Source organism: Arachis hypogaea, chromosome 5 (genome assembly GCF_003086295.3).
Source record: "Arachis hypogaea cultivar Tifrunner chromosome 5, arahy.Tifrunner.gnm2.J5K5, whole genome shotgun sequence".
NCBI classification, from domain to species: Eukaryota; Viridiplantae; Streptophyta; class Magnoliopsida; order Fabales; family Fabaceae; genus Arachis; species Arachis hypogaea.
This window is the reverse complement of record NC_092040.1, coordinates 30,851,230-30,865,855: the sequence shown is the minus strand read 5'-3', so window position 1 is coordinate 30,865,855 and position 14,626 is coordinate 30,851,230. Positions and strand designations below refer to the sequence as shown.

At 35.4% G+C, this 14,626-nt stretch overlaps 1 long non-coding RNA gene across 1 annotated transcript; it reads right to left on the bottom strand.

The window, feature by feature from the left end:
- Positions 1-12,361: 12,361 nt before the first annotated feature.
- LOC140184575 (uncharacterized) lies at positions 12,362-14,127 on the bottom strand. The gene is made up of 2 exons (XR_011881645.1): positions 13,670-14,127; positions 12,362-12,704 (listed from the first exon to the last, which is right to left on the bottom strand). It is a non-coding gene; the product is annotated as an uncharacterized lncRNA (long non-coding RNA).
- Positions 14,128-14,626: the final 499 nt, after the last annotated feature.

The window sequence follows — 14,626 nt, the reverse complement described above, 5'->3', positions numbered from 1 at the left end:
ATATTCACGACTTTTATTACACATGTTTTATTTACATTTTTTACACAACAGCACAACCTAAGTTGAAAATCCTGGATCTTTTTTTAATTTCAACGGATGAATTTTAATCATGTTTTGGCCACACCTTTCATCAGCGGTTTAGAAAAATAGGTAAAAGTTTTAATGCATGTATGGACTTTTTGATTACTTACAGCTCTGAAACTATGGTTTAGATGATGATGCATGCGAATGCGTACTATATAGCAATAATATTACGTAAATAGTTCTTTCCAATCGTTCTGAAAGAGGCTAGAAGACTATATATAATATAATAATTATTTAGTTTTTGAATTAAGAGGGGAAAAAGTGTGCACCGATTTAGAGACTCAGAATATAATAATAATACCCTGCATGTGTTATTTTGTTTGTTTATTAGTACATCGTAATTAAAACATCTTAGAGACATAATCGTCTATGTTATTTTTTTTTGAGAAAAATAATGAAAAAATAGATAAAAGTAGCAAAACAGATTCTGCTAATAGTAGTTAGATATTTTTTCTCATTTAGCATTCTGTTATAGTTAGTTGCTATGAGAGAGAGTGTGAGAGGTTATCTAAATACATAGCTAGCTCAAAACTTTTTCATTAAAAAAGGGAGAATTACATATTAGTTAATAATATACACATCTTCAATCACTTCAATAATAATCTCTTCTCTCATTTTTAATTCTCAAGAACTCTTGCTATTGGAATTTTAATGTAACACCATGAGTTAAGACTGGATCCATGACATATATCATTCCTATTTCGACCAGCAGCACCACCACCAACAAAAAATCTTTTTTTCTCCAATAATTCTTGACAAGCTTGACAAAAATAATTTTCGTACATGGCAAAACTTGACACTGCACACCATTGGGACCAACAGTTTAGAAGATCATCAAATTCCAGAAAAAAATTTTCCACAATTCTTAACTGAAGCAGAGAGAGCACCTGGTACAAAATTAGGGAAATTCAAAGAATGAAAGCTAAAATACCAATTTGCAAAGCTTCAAAGATTCAGATTAAACAACTTAGGACTTAATTGAAGTCAATCAAGAAAGAAGGGCTATCTTCATAAGATTATCTTAAGAAAATTCAAAAGATATACAACAAGAAAAACATTGAATATCGTCAAATTTATCGTTAGAAAAAGAATAAAATTCAACAGTAGTTTAATTACCGTTGGAAATAATCGGATGGTATAAACCTCGCCGATAAATATTTATCTTTGGAATTTTTTTGTCCGACGGTAATTACCGTCGAATGTTTTGCGACGGATTATTGGCTCGGAAAACCAATTGGTTATCGGTGGATTCTTTCGACGGTATTGTTGGCGCAAAAAATGCTGTTTCCCGCATTATTATCATCGAATTATTCCTACGATAATTTCGACGATAGTGTCAAATTTTTAATTTTTTTAAATTTGAAATAAATGGTCAATTATAATTTTAAAACTAAATTTTTTTCATACCATTGGTGGTCCATTCATAAATAATAAAAAACTTTTATTTAAAATAAATAATACAATATTCAAATAAATTAATATCAAGTACATTAAATAAATACAATAAAACAGTAAAACGAAAAATTAATAACTACAGATTCAGGTAGTCGTCGTCGGTCTCGTGGCCCTGATTCGTCGGCCCAGAAGGCGGTGATGTCCGTATGCCACCAGCAAGACCGCTGCCACAAGCAGTGGTATTGCCACCAGCAAGGTTGATGCCAAGAGTGCGCATCTGGGCCTGGTACACATCCATCTGAGCCTCCATACGTTGTATCCGCTCTAGCGACTTCCTCCACTCTAGCCTGGACTCATCTGTAGATGTCATGCAATTGAGGATCTCCTGATACATCTCTTGATAATTGTTAAGCTCCTGAACCTGCTACTGAAGGTTGCGTTGGAGCTCCTGCACTTGAAGCCTCAAATTCATGCCTTCCTCAGGCTCAGCGGCTCGACTGATGGCGGAGCTTGACGACGACCTCAACGTGGAGGTGCGAAAGCTGCTGACGAAAAACAATCCCATCCCATAGACGCGGTTCTTGTACGGCACTGAGGTAGTCTCGCGCCAAACCGCACGGGATCGACGACTAAAGCTGCAGAGCCATCGGCGGCGTCCTCCCCACCTTGCTGAGACTGCTAAGTCATGGCCTCTAGTCTTTGTGTGTAAGACTCCTGTGTAATTGACACAAGTTATTATAATTAATATGACAGATATACAGTTAATTTCTAATAATTTTATAACAGAAGATAATCAGATGCATGACTCACATAATGCTCCTGAGATCGCTGATCAGCAAATGTCACTTTGTTCTCCTTCAATGTGTGGGTGTATTTGAATGTCTCTACCAACATCGCCTCACAATCTAACGACTTCGACTAGACGAGAATCAATTTTCAAGAACTTTCAGCAACGACCATAATCATTGAAACAGGAAACACTAAATAGGCAACCAAATCAACCTAAATATATTAAACAGGAATTAATTTTCAGGAACTTTCAGCAACAACTATAATCATTGAAACAAGAAACACTAAACCGGCAACCAAATCAACCTAAATCAACTAGACAAATCAATTAGCAAGAACTTTTAGCAACAAAATTAATGATAATCATTGAAACTTAAAAACACTAACTAGGAAACCAAATCAACCTAAATCTATTAAATAGGAATCAATTTTCAAAAACTTGTAGCAACAACCATAATCATTGAAACAGAAAACACTAAACGGGCAACCAAATCAACCATGATTCACTAGATAGGAATCAATTATCAGAAACTTTCGGCAATAAAGTTAATCATAATCATTAAAACTTTAAAACACTAACCAGGCAACTAAATCAACCTAAGTCCACTAAACAGGAATTAATTTTCAGGAACTTTCAGCAACAACCATAATTGTTGAAACAGGAACAACTAAAACGAAAATCAAATCAACCTAAATCTACTAGATAGGAATCAATCATCAGAAACTTTTAGCAACAAATTTAATCATAATCATTGAAGCTTAAAAACACTAACCAGGAAACCAAATTAACCTAAATCCACTAAACAGGAATCAATTTTTAGGAACTTTTAGCAACAACCATGCATAATCATTGAAACAAGAAACACTAAACAGGCAACCAAATCAACCTAAATCCACTATACAGGAATCAATTATCAGGAACTTTCAGCAACAAAGTTAATTATAATCATTGAAATTTAAAAACACTAACCAGCATTCAAACCTAAATCCGCTAAACTAGAATTAATTTTTAGGAACTTTCAACGACAATCATAAACAGAAAATATATGAGACTCCACTTGATAGTTACCCCGTGTCACTATCAGACCAAATCTTCAACCATACGATGGGAGATGGTGGTAGGGAATCAACTGCTGCCTCACTGTCGTGGCTGGACTCCAGGGCTGTGGCATCCGTTGCTGGAGGTGGCATCGACGTAGATGCGAGCTACTAAGCGATAGGAGGCAACGGTGTCGCCATAGACTGAGGCATGAAGCTAGGGTTAAGGACCATGATGAATGGCTGGTCCACTAAACCCGCAACCTGTGATGCCACCGGAGTGGTCAGAGCAGAGGGAGAGGAGCCAAAAGTCCCAAGTGTACCGGAATAAACCTTCCCTCTACCCTGACGATGGCTACAACCACGACCTGCAGCCTAATCCGCAGCACCTCTACATGTCGATGTGTCTGCAAATATCAAATTATCAAACAATCTCAGCAAAACATTCAATAACCTAGCAATTAACACAATTATACAATTTCAAATGCTTCGACAATTCAAAACCTAATGTGTATTGAATTTAACCTAACTTAATCAACCTAAATCTATTAAGATTAGAAAACTAAACTGAAATAATTTTGAAACTGATTAAAAATTAAAATTGAAATTCTAATCAGCCCTAAACTAAATTAAACAAATCAAATTCCACATGGTAAAGTGTATCAAACTTGCAATATTAGGTAAGAAACCTCAAACATTCAAAATTGAAAAATGTCGGTTAATGAAAAAACAAATCAAATTCCATCAATGCAAATAGTCAAAACAAGAGGAGAACAATCACTGATTTCAAGGGATTGACCAAAATTTTCAATAAAAAGTTTTTTGAGGCACATTTACAAACATTTGGCATGCAAAGTCATAAACAACATAATTTTCAATAAGTAATCTGTGTAACACCATTTCATAAAATTCAACATCAATGACACCAAAAAAAAAGTCAGCAGCATTAATCATAAATTTATTAGACAACAGTCTAATTAATTCAAAATAGCAAAATAATAAAACGGCAATTAACATAGTGAATAAGCACAATCAAATAATTAACCAAATAAACTCAACAACAATTTCTCCATTAATTCAATCAAGTAACTCAGAATAGTTCCAGACACTTTCAGCAACAATTCAGAACTTATAAATCTAAACTAAACTATCCTAACCACATAAATCCACTAAAATAAAAAATTAAACTAACTAAACTAATAAAACTAATCTAATTAATGAGTGAAAGCTAACTAATAGGATTTGAAAAAAAAAACAGAGTTCAAACAAAAAAACCTTCAATGTAGGGTGCAGAAATCAACAAAGAAGGAGGGAGGAAGGCGACGACACTATGTTGTTGCCAGCGCTAGAGGTGGCGGTCATGAGCCACCGGAGCAGGGAACTGGACTGTAGTTGCCCTGTTCTGCTTGGTCCTAGCTCAGAGAAGAGAGGCGAGCTGGAGGCTCTTGGCTGAGAAGGGCAAAAGAAGAAGGAGGAAAGGACCGCGGTGGCGCTTAGAGGGAGGGGAAGAAGGAGGCGTCGACGGTGGGGGTTGACGGCAACGGAGAGGGGGTGGCGACGGCGGTGATCTTGGCGGAAGTGGTAGAGGACAGTGACGGCAGCTGGAATGTGAGAGAGAGAGGGAGGATAGTAGTGATGGTAGTGAGGGTTTGTATGAGGGGGAATGGGTTCGTGATTTGAATTTACGTCTCTTTTACTATTGAATTTATCGTTAAAATTTTCTGATGGTAAACTATTGTGGGTAATCGAAACCCATCGTTTTATTAAATTGAGTTGCCGTCGAATAAATCCGATAGTAAATTTGTTTTTACTCCAAAAATTAGCGGCAAATTTACCATTAGAAAATAGAATCCGTTGGTAATTAAAAAACCTTACGAATTTGACGGGGTTACCATCGGTAAATCTGATAGTAAATCCACCACTACTCTGCGATGCTAAATTTGACAGTACTCGACATTTTTCTTGTAGTGATAGTGGATGCACTTGCATATTTAATTTGGGCCATATTCTGTCGGTGGATGAATGTATTAAAGCAATACCTGAAGGCCTTAATGAAGATTATGCATTGTTTCTATCCTTTGTAATGTTCAAATCTGAATTCATTTCTCATGTTGAAGTGGAATCCTTCCTTCTTGGTCATCAAGATATGATAGATAGATTTCAAAAATCTAATTCAAATTTTATCCCATCAAACTTTACTCAAACATTTAATTCTTGCAATCGTGGTTCTGGTTGAGGATTTCCAGGACAAAGAAGAAGAGGTAGTGGAAGAGAAAATGAAAAAGGATTTCATTTTCAAAATCAACCATCAAGGATCTACTGCCAAGTTTGTCATAGACCCGGACATACTGCATTGACTTGTTATCACCGTTTTGATTAGCAATATCAGGTAAATAATGCACCTAATGCAACTTAGCTTCAACAAACTCTTGTGCACTACTTGTACCTCCACCTTCTTCTTTTCATAACCCCAGGGCATATATGGTTAATACATCATTTGATATGTTAACAAGTTCTTGGTTTTTTGACACAGGTGCATCACACTATATTACACATGATCAATCAAATCTTCTCACATCCAATGAGTTTACTAGACCAGATCACATCTTGTTAGGTAATGGAATAGGTACAAGTATTTCTCACTTTGGTCATAGTTATTTGGTTTCTTTGTACACTAATAAAAAAAATTTATTAAGAAATATGATTTGCGCACCTGATATGAATGAAAATTTGATAAGTGTTCAAAAGTTTGCTAAGGATAATGACTGCTATTTTGAGTTTCATGCTCATTGTTGCTTTGTAAAATCATAGGCTACTCGACAAATTTTACTACTCATACTACTGCCAAAAGAATGATGTTTATGAATTTGAAAGGATTCTAATTACTACATCAAATCTTACTGCTCATACTACTGCCAAAATTTTTACTATCTCATGTAATAAGACTCTTAGTGTACAAAACAATTTCAAATTTGTTAATAAACAAAATACTACAGATACTCTAGATTCCACTTGTTTCAATAAAAATTCTACTAATATGCTTCTGTCTAGAGTGTTTAATAGCAAATGTACTTTTATTTTGACTTAGCATAATAGATTGGGACATGCTTCAAATAAATTGTTCAAATGATATACCTATTTTTTCTTCTTTAAATAATTCTACTTTGTGTCAATATTGTTGTATGGCAAAAATGCATGCATTGCCATTTGATTCATATTCTTTTCAATTTCATAATCATCTTGAAATGATATACACAGATGTTTGGGGCCAACTCCGATCACATCATAGATTTTGTTTTTGTGTCTTTTTGTGAATGCTTTCACAAGGTATACATGTATTTTTATATTGCATATATACTAAGTCTCAGGTACTTCAAGCATTCATCCAGTTCAAAAAGCAAATGAAAACATTCATTGGATTCAAAATCAAAAGCCTCCAATCAGGCATGACATGGTATATCTGTCTCATGCTTTTACTTCTTTTTTAGTTAAACATGGTATAAGTAATAGATTTTCATCTCCATACATACATCAGTAAAATTGAATAATAATATAAGAAAAACACTGAGTATTGTCAAATTCATTAAATAAATCTGCCAATAATAAAGTTACCGTCAAATTTACCATCGTCCTGGAGTTGACGGTATAAACGTTGCCAGAAACTACTTATCAGCGGATGTTTTTCGTCTGACACTAATTACTAGCGGATCTTTTGTCGATATTTTCAATGGATTTGTTGAGAGTGAGTTGATGATTACCGTCGAATTAATCTGACGGTAACTTTGGAGCCATTTCACGTGTTTAGGTGCCAAGTTACTGTCGGATATATCCGACGGTAATATTTTTTATTTTTTTTGGCACAGTTAAGCCACAATCAGTAGTCAAATTAAAACTCTTGTTAACAAAACTATTAGTAGAAATATAAAATTAGCAAAAATCAACAAATTATTTTATTAAAAATAAATGGTCTAAATATAATAAAATGCCACAGACGTAGAAAACAAGAAGTAGACAAACAAGAAAATAAAACCCTACAGATCCCCGTAATCATCGTCGTCGTCCCTTTGCTAAGGCGGCAGGGTAAGTGCTGATGTTGATGCCCCTCCAGTGTGCATTTGCTGTTTGTACACCTCCATCTGCTCCCGCAACTGATCTAGCTGCTCTAGCTTCTTCGTTATGTTTGAGCTGATGGCAACGACTCCTCCAACACATGCAAGAAAGTCAGTGTACCTCTGCTCAGACTGCTCTACCTACTGGTGAAACTCTTATGTCAGCTTTTGCACCTCCTCTCTTAAGTTAACAACTTCCTGGGGATCGAAAGGGCTGGTGGTAGAGGCAGGGACTGAGGAAGCCGCCAACGTGGAGGAGCAGAAGCCACTGGTGAAAAATGACCCTAACCTAAAGTGGCAATTCTTGTGATGCTCAGAGGTGGTCTTGCGCCAAATCCTATCAGGATCTACTGCTGAGGTCTCTGAGCCAGTTTTGTCGTTCCCACTAGGCAGTGATGATTGGATTTTTGATGGTTTAGAATTTCACTAATGAAATCTCGTTGTAAAGTATAGTTTCTAAACCAAACAATAATCCTTTCATACAAAAAATTGTTTGTCACTAGTACAAACCCCTAAAATTTATAAACCGAAGTATTGGACCTCGGGTCGTTCTCCCTAGGAATTGTAATGAAGTGTTTTGTTATTGGTTAGAAATGTGTTTTGGGGTTTTGGATAAGAAGCATGAAAGTAAATGGCAATGAAAATAAACTAACAACTATAAAAGGCTCTTGGCAAGGTATGAAAATTAGAAGTCCTATCCTAGTTATCCTTCTCAATTGTGATGAGAATTGTTCATTGCTACCACTAAGTTAACCCTTACTAAATAAAGGAAAGTCAAGTGGATGAATTGACTTAAGCCACAAGTCCTAGCCAACTCCCAAGGAAAGACTAGCTTTAGTGCACTTCAAACCAATTAGCAATCTCTCCAATTACCAATCAACAAAGGAATTAGATAACTCAAGTGTCACTAATTATTCTACCTAGGCCAAGAGGAACAAAATCTATACTATATCTAGAAGAGGCATTTATACAAACACATAAAAGGCAATAAAAGTAGACAACATAAATTGCAAGAATTAAAGAGAGATCTAACTACAAAGGCAAGAGATCAACAATAGAAAAGTAAAGAAGAACAATTATTATGAATTACCTCTTATTGAATTGAAAGAAAATGGAAGGAACAATAGTAAATCTACAACAAAGTATAAGAACAACATAAAGGAAATTACAATAAAAGAATGGAAGAAGAATGAATGTAACAACAAGGAATTGAGAAGATAGAAGTAGAAGAAGATGAATTAAAATCTAGATCTAAGAACTAAGCCTAATCCTAATCCTAATTCTAGAGAGAAGAGAGAGCTTCTCTCTCTAGAAACTACTTTAAAACTATCCTAATGAGTGAAAAATGAACTAAAAACTCCCTTTGCTCTTCAATCCTTGGCTTTATATAGCAGTTTAGGCGCCAAAGTTGGTTGGAATTAGGCCCCACAACCCTTGAGAATTCATTGGTCACGTTTTCATTAAAAAATCATAAACCAGCACCGACGCGTACGCGCACAGCACGCGTACACGTCCATGGGGTGATTCGCAAGGTGCGCGCAAGCGCCAGGTGCACGCGCGCGTCCATGGGTGAGTTCAACTTCTTTGACTTTTCATGATTTCTCCACTTTGCATGCTTTCCTCTTCACTCCTTTGATCCATTCCTAGCCTTTTCAATCTGAAATCACTAACAAACATATCAAGGCATCTAATGGAATCAAGGAGAATTAGATTTAGCTATTTTAAGTCCTAAAAAGCATGTTTTCACATCTAAGCACAAATAAGGAGACAATCGCAAAACTATGCTAATTCAATGGATAAATGAGGGTAAAAGGTATTAAAATCTCTTAAAATCAATGCAAGATAAACCGTCAAAACGAGGTTTATCAGGCGGCTGAGATTGATGGGTCCCGACCTCCAATCTCTACGTGTAATCCTCCTGTGTCACACACTTCATGATTAGGATAACAATTAAATAATTTCCTTTAAACCAAATATATAAATTTGAAACTTAGGATTAATTTCAACTAACATAATGGGCCGATGACCGCTTGTCAGTAAATCTCCTTGTTGGCCTTCAAAGTATGGGTATACTTGAAGGTTTCCGCCATTGTCGCCTCACAGTCCAACGACTTAGATTACAAAATAATATATTAACCAATAAAATAAATGAAAAAATTAAACAACTAATTCAAGTAATTACTGAAACATTAAACAATGATAAAATTCCTACCAATCTACTCTTCGTCTTCATGAACATCGTTGACCCACCCGTATACTTTGACAACTTGGGCGAAGCCCTATTAGCGACTTTCGTTAGACCATGATGCTTGAACCCATCGTTATGAGTAAAATAGGCCTCCAGGTCTTTTTTGATGGCTGGACAGATCCATGACGTTAAGTTGTCGCACCCCTTACGAACGTCGCTCATCATCTGCTGAAAACATTTAGCTATCTGGTGGTCGTAGATCTTCTTGATCACGAGATTATACTCCGCCAAAATAAAATAGAGTTCAAATAAAGTTAATTATTTCAACTTTATTGGGTTCTTACCCTCCACTTCTGAAACCATCGATCTTTGGTTTCAACTGAGATATATGTGTAGGTTAGCCACGGTTAGTCGTACATCAACTTAATGACATTGAAAATCTACTGTGTGCAAGTATTGGAGTTTGGTACGAACCTAGCAGAGAAAAAATCTAACATTAACAAACACACAGAAACACATAAAATAAAGATTAACAAACGTAAGATTACAAAATTGTATGTACTCACGCCTGCATGCCATCGGGTCAAATCCTCAACCGGATAACAGGCGGTGGTGGATGGACATTTTGCTCGGGGCACTGGAGGAATCACCCACCACAGACTCTGACATCGCTGGATTTGCATGGGACGTAACAGAAGGAGGCACATAGTTTGGATTTGGGACCATGATAAATTTCTGGTTTGCTGACATCATAAGGGTCAACGGGGTAGTCAGGGTAGAGGGCGATGACTGGGCAATCATTGGGGATTTGGTGGAAGCCCACCCACTTGACCTGCCTCTGTTACCGGTAGTCATGTCTGCACAACGAATATATTACTAACACTAATCAAAAGACAATTAAATTCACTAACTCTAAATATATTAATACACTTAATACAGTAAACGTATTAATAACATAACAAACACTGATAAATAGTAACATATGTAAAAACCCAAGAAATAATAAATAATTATAACAAATATGAGAAAAGATAATTATAATAAATAACTCAAAACACTTAAAATAAGAATTTAAAGGAGGAACCAATTCATGTCACAATTAATACAAATATCTATCAACCCTAAACATAATTTTAAGACTTTTGATAGCATATTAATAAAAATTTTGACAAAGTCTTCCCTAAAATTTAGATTTTTTTACCACTCAAGAGTTCCATCCAAACCAGCATATAAGGGTTGAAATCTTAATCCACCCACTAAGAGGCTTCAACTATTTTTACTAATCAACTCAAATGCACGATACATTTAATAGATATTTAAAGCAATCTAACTTTGTAAAATAAACAAACACTAAATCATATAATTTATTTTAATTTCTTCATCATCAAACCAATTTTCATAATCAGAATAATTAACACAAATCTAACATAATCAACACAAATCATATTTTATAATAACTAATAACAAATACGAATAAAACCTAAATTACCATATGATAACCAAAACGCAAATTCTACATTAAGTTACCCTAAATCCTAAATTAGCATATAATAATCAAATCTTAAATCCCTAAATTAACATGTAAATAAATTTTAAATTATAATGTACATAAGAGGGAGATGCATGGAACCTAACGGCGATAGAGGGAGATGAAGTGGCGGCGGTGCGTTAATGGACGGTGACGACGGTGGGAATGGGTAAAGAGAGAAACGGAGAAGATGGGTTTAGAAAGAGAGGCTTTTCGAAATGAAAGGGGAGAGACGTTCGCACTCTCAAATTATGGATGATTACCATTGGATTTACTGTCAAATTTATTTGACGGTAACTCCTTGCTGTTACTAAAATACAACGTTTAACTAAAATGGCTTACTGTTAGATTTTACCGGCTGTAAATCTGACGCTAAAGTTCGTGCCTATTTCCTCACATTTTCTGCCAAGTATTACCCACGAATTTATCTTCGGAAAAGTTAATCCGGTGGTAACTATTTGACGTAATGAATCCAATCACAAACCCTCCATAAATCCATCGGTAAAGCCGATGGTAACTCGAGATGCTAAATTCGACAGTACTTGGCGTATTTCTCGTAGTGGAAGAATCGGACATAAGCATAGACATATAGTGGAGGTTTGATTAGCTATATTGGCAAGAGCGTCTATTCCCATTTCTCACTGGGATGTTGCTTTTTTGTCAGCAATATATATAATAAGTCGTTTACTTCCTCCATTACATCAAATAAAACTCCATTTGAATTAATGAACAATCATGCTCCAGACTATTCTATCCTTAGAGTATTTGGATGTGCTTGCTATCTGTATTTGTGGCTATATAATGAAAAGGTTTAATTACTCTGTTGGTCCCTATAGTTTCGCAAAATTTTCAATTAGGTCCCTATACTTTTTTTCCTTTTAATTGGGTCCCTATACGTTATTTTTTTTCAATTTAGTCCCTATTAACGTTAAACGTCAAAAAAATGTTAGTGAATTGTGAAATTACTTTTATACCCTTAGGGACCTAATTGAAAAGAAAAAAATATAAGGACTAAATTGAAATCAGATAAGATATAAAAAGGGTTGTGTAAAGTGCAATATGAACAGAATAGCCTATGAAAAACCATTAGAACTCTGCCTCAAGATCTAATGAAAAATGGCATCATAAAAACATTGTTTGGAGTGGTCATCAATCATCATTCTTTCCAGGTAAGTGGCAAACATAAAACTGTTGTGGAGATGTATTGTAATTTAGTGCAGTGCACAAAGATAATAAAATCGCCTTCAATTTCTTTCCATGCCATGATATGAACCAATATATCTGCTTTACATATTTGCTTTCCCATAGTATTAGTTATTACATGAACAAAATTGAAGCTCAACAATATATATATATAAGATAGCACGGTTAAATTATAAATAGCATCCCTGGCCAGAAAAAAGAAAAGCCTTCGCCGTTGAAGTTTACTTGTTAGTCTAGAGTTTTATATCTATTCGGTTGTTTGAGCATGTTATGCCTTTCCAATATTGTCCACACAGATCATCACCACTCACTTGCCAACCTAGCTGTGAAGGTGAGATCATAGATTGAAATAAAATTCTTATAGCGGCCGCTGCATCAAACATCAGAAAAGAGATAATTTAGCAAACTCAAGACATGCATTCATCATCATTGAGTTTACATATCTAAAGATATGGGATAACACTCTAGACAAAGTGAACATTAAGCAGTAACCTTCAATATTTTACATCTATACATAAGTATACAATCTGGGTGCTTAGTCTTAAATCTAAATTTAGAAAATTATGGATAGTAAAAAAAAAGAAGACAAAAGGCAGCCCCTTTCTCCAGTGACTTAAGGAAAGAAACAATGGAAAGAAAACCTACAGATGATACCACACATTTCATAAACAATCAACTCCCATGGTAACAATAAAAAACTAAAATATACTACTTAATCATTTCATGAACATTCAACTCCCATGATTAAAAATTTGATCTTCAAACTCTTGAGCCAAATTTTGTAATGAACAGAAATTAAAATTGGTGTCTTGTGCTCAGCAAACTAGAGTAAAGGAGTGGTATGGTCTTGTGCAATTATACAGAAGACAGGCTCAATTAACTTGCAAAAATCATAGTTACTAAGTACTGCAAAGGAACATCCTATTATTTGGATCAAACATGACAAAGCCCTGACAAAGATGAGTATACTAACATGAGAAATTGCTATAGTTCAATAAACTAAATATAATCTCTTAAAAAGTTAATTTTAAGAGTATTCTGTCGTACTTAAATCATAACTCATCCAGAAAAGCAAAGCAATGATATAATTTTATAGCAAATCACAAGAATATAATAATTACAAAGAGTGTTTTCCTCTTTTCTTTTATGGAAACTGAACAACAAAATAGAGCACATACATGCTGAGAATAAAAAACGAGAAACATTTTGACTACTATACTGAGATTCAAACTAATTTTAATTAAATTTGTTCATCTAATCTAAGGTAAGCCTAAGACCATCGATTAGAATGAAATATTTTCAAGAGAACAAAGGCAAAGAGAGAGAAGAACCTACTCGTGAGTCTGCCGAAAGAGAAACTCACTGGAAGAGAAGCCGCTGGAAGAGACGTCGCTGGAGGAGAAGTCACAGGAGGAGACGTCACCGAAGGAGACCGTCACTGGAGAAGACGTCGCAGAAGGAGGTCGCTACTGGAGGAGACGCCGCTGGAGGAGACGTTGCCGGAGGAGACCGTGAAAGGTACCTTCCTGGACTTCTCCGGCATTGAAATGTGCAGGAAGAAGATTAACCCTAAAACCCTATTACTGTGAAACAGAAACAGAAAAAAGAAGAAGAAGAAAGAGGAGGGAGTAGTGGTGTGGTGAGGGAAGAACCGCAGAGAGAGGTTGCAGAAGGAAGCGAAGGGAGGGAGAGTGTGTCAGAGTGAGACCGTTGAGGAGGTGGAGCTCACGCGCCACTATTGTTCGGGTTTATATATAAATTGCGAACAGAGAGAGCTATATCTGAGTGTTGAAGTGAGAAGGGTTGTTTTGGTATTTTAAAAATATAAGAGTGTTTTGTTATTCTAAAAGAGAGAATATTCGTTTTTTTAAGAGAATATTCTGTTATTTTAGACGTTTTTGTCACGGTAGGGATTTAATTGAAAAAAAATAACTTATGGGGACCTAATTAAAAGGAAAAAAAGTATAGGAACCTAATTGAAAATTTCGCGAACTGCCACACTACATAAAAAAATAATGAGTACCGTCAGATTTAGCATCGTAAAATAGTGGCGGATTTACCGGCAGTAACGGTGTCAAATTCGTAAGGTTAAGTAATTACCGGCGTATTTTGGTTTCTAACAGTAAATTTGCCGGTAATATTTGGAAAGAAACAAAAATGAATTAGCGCATCCTTTAGGGTCAGATTTACCATAAAAAAATCTGACGGTAAATAGACTTAGTAAAATGCTGCATTTTGGTGACCCGCAATGGTTTACTGTCAGATTTTTTCGTCAGTAAATCCGACTCTAAA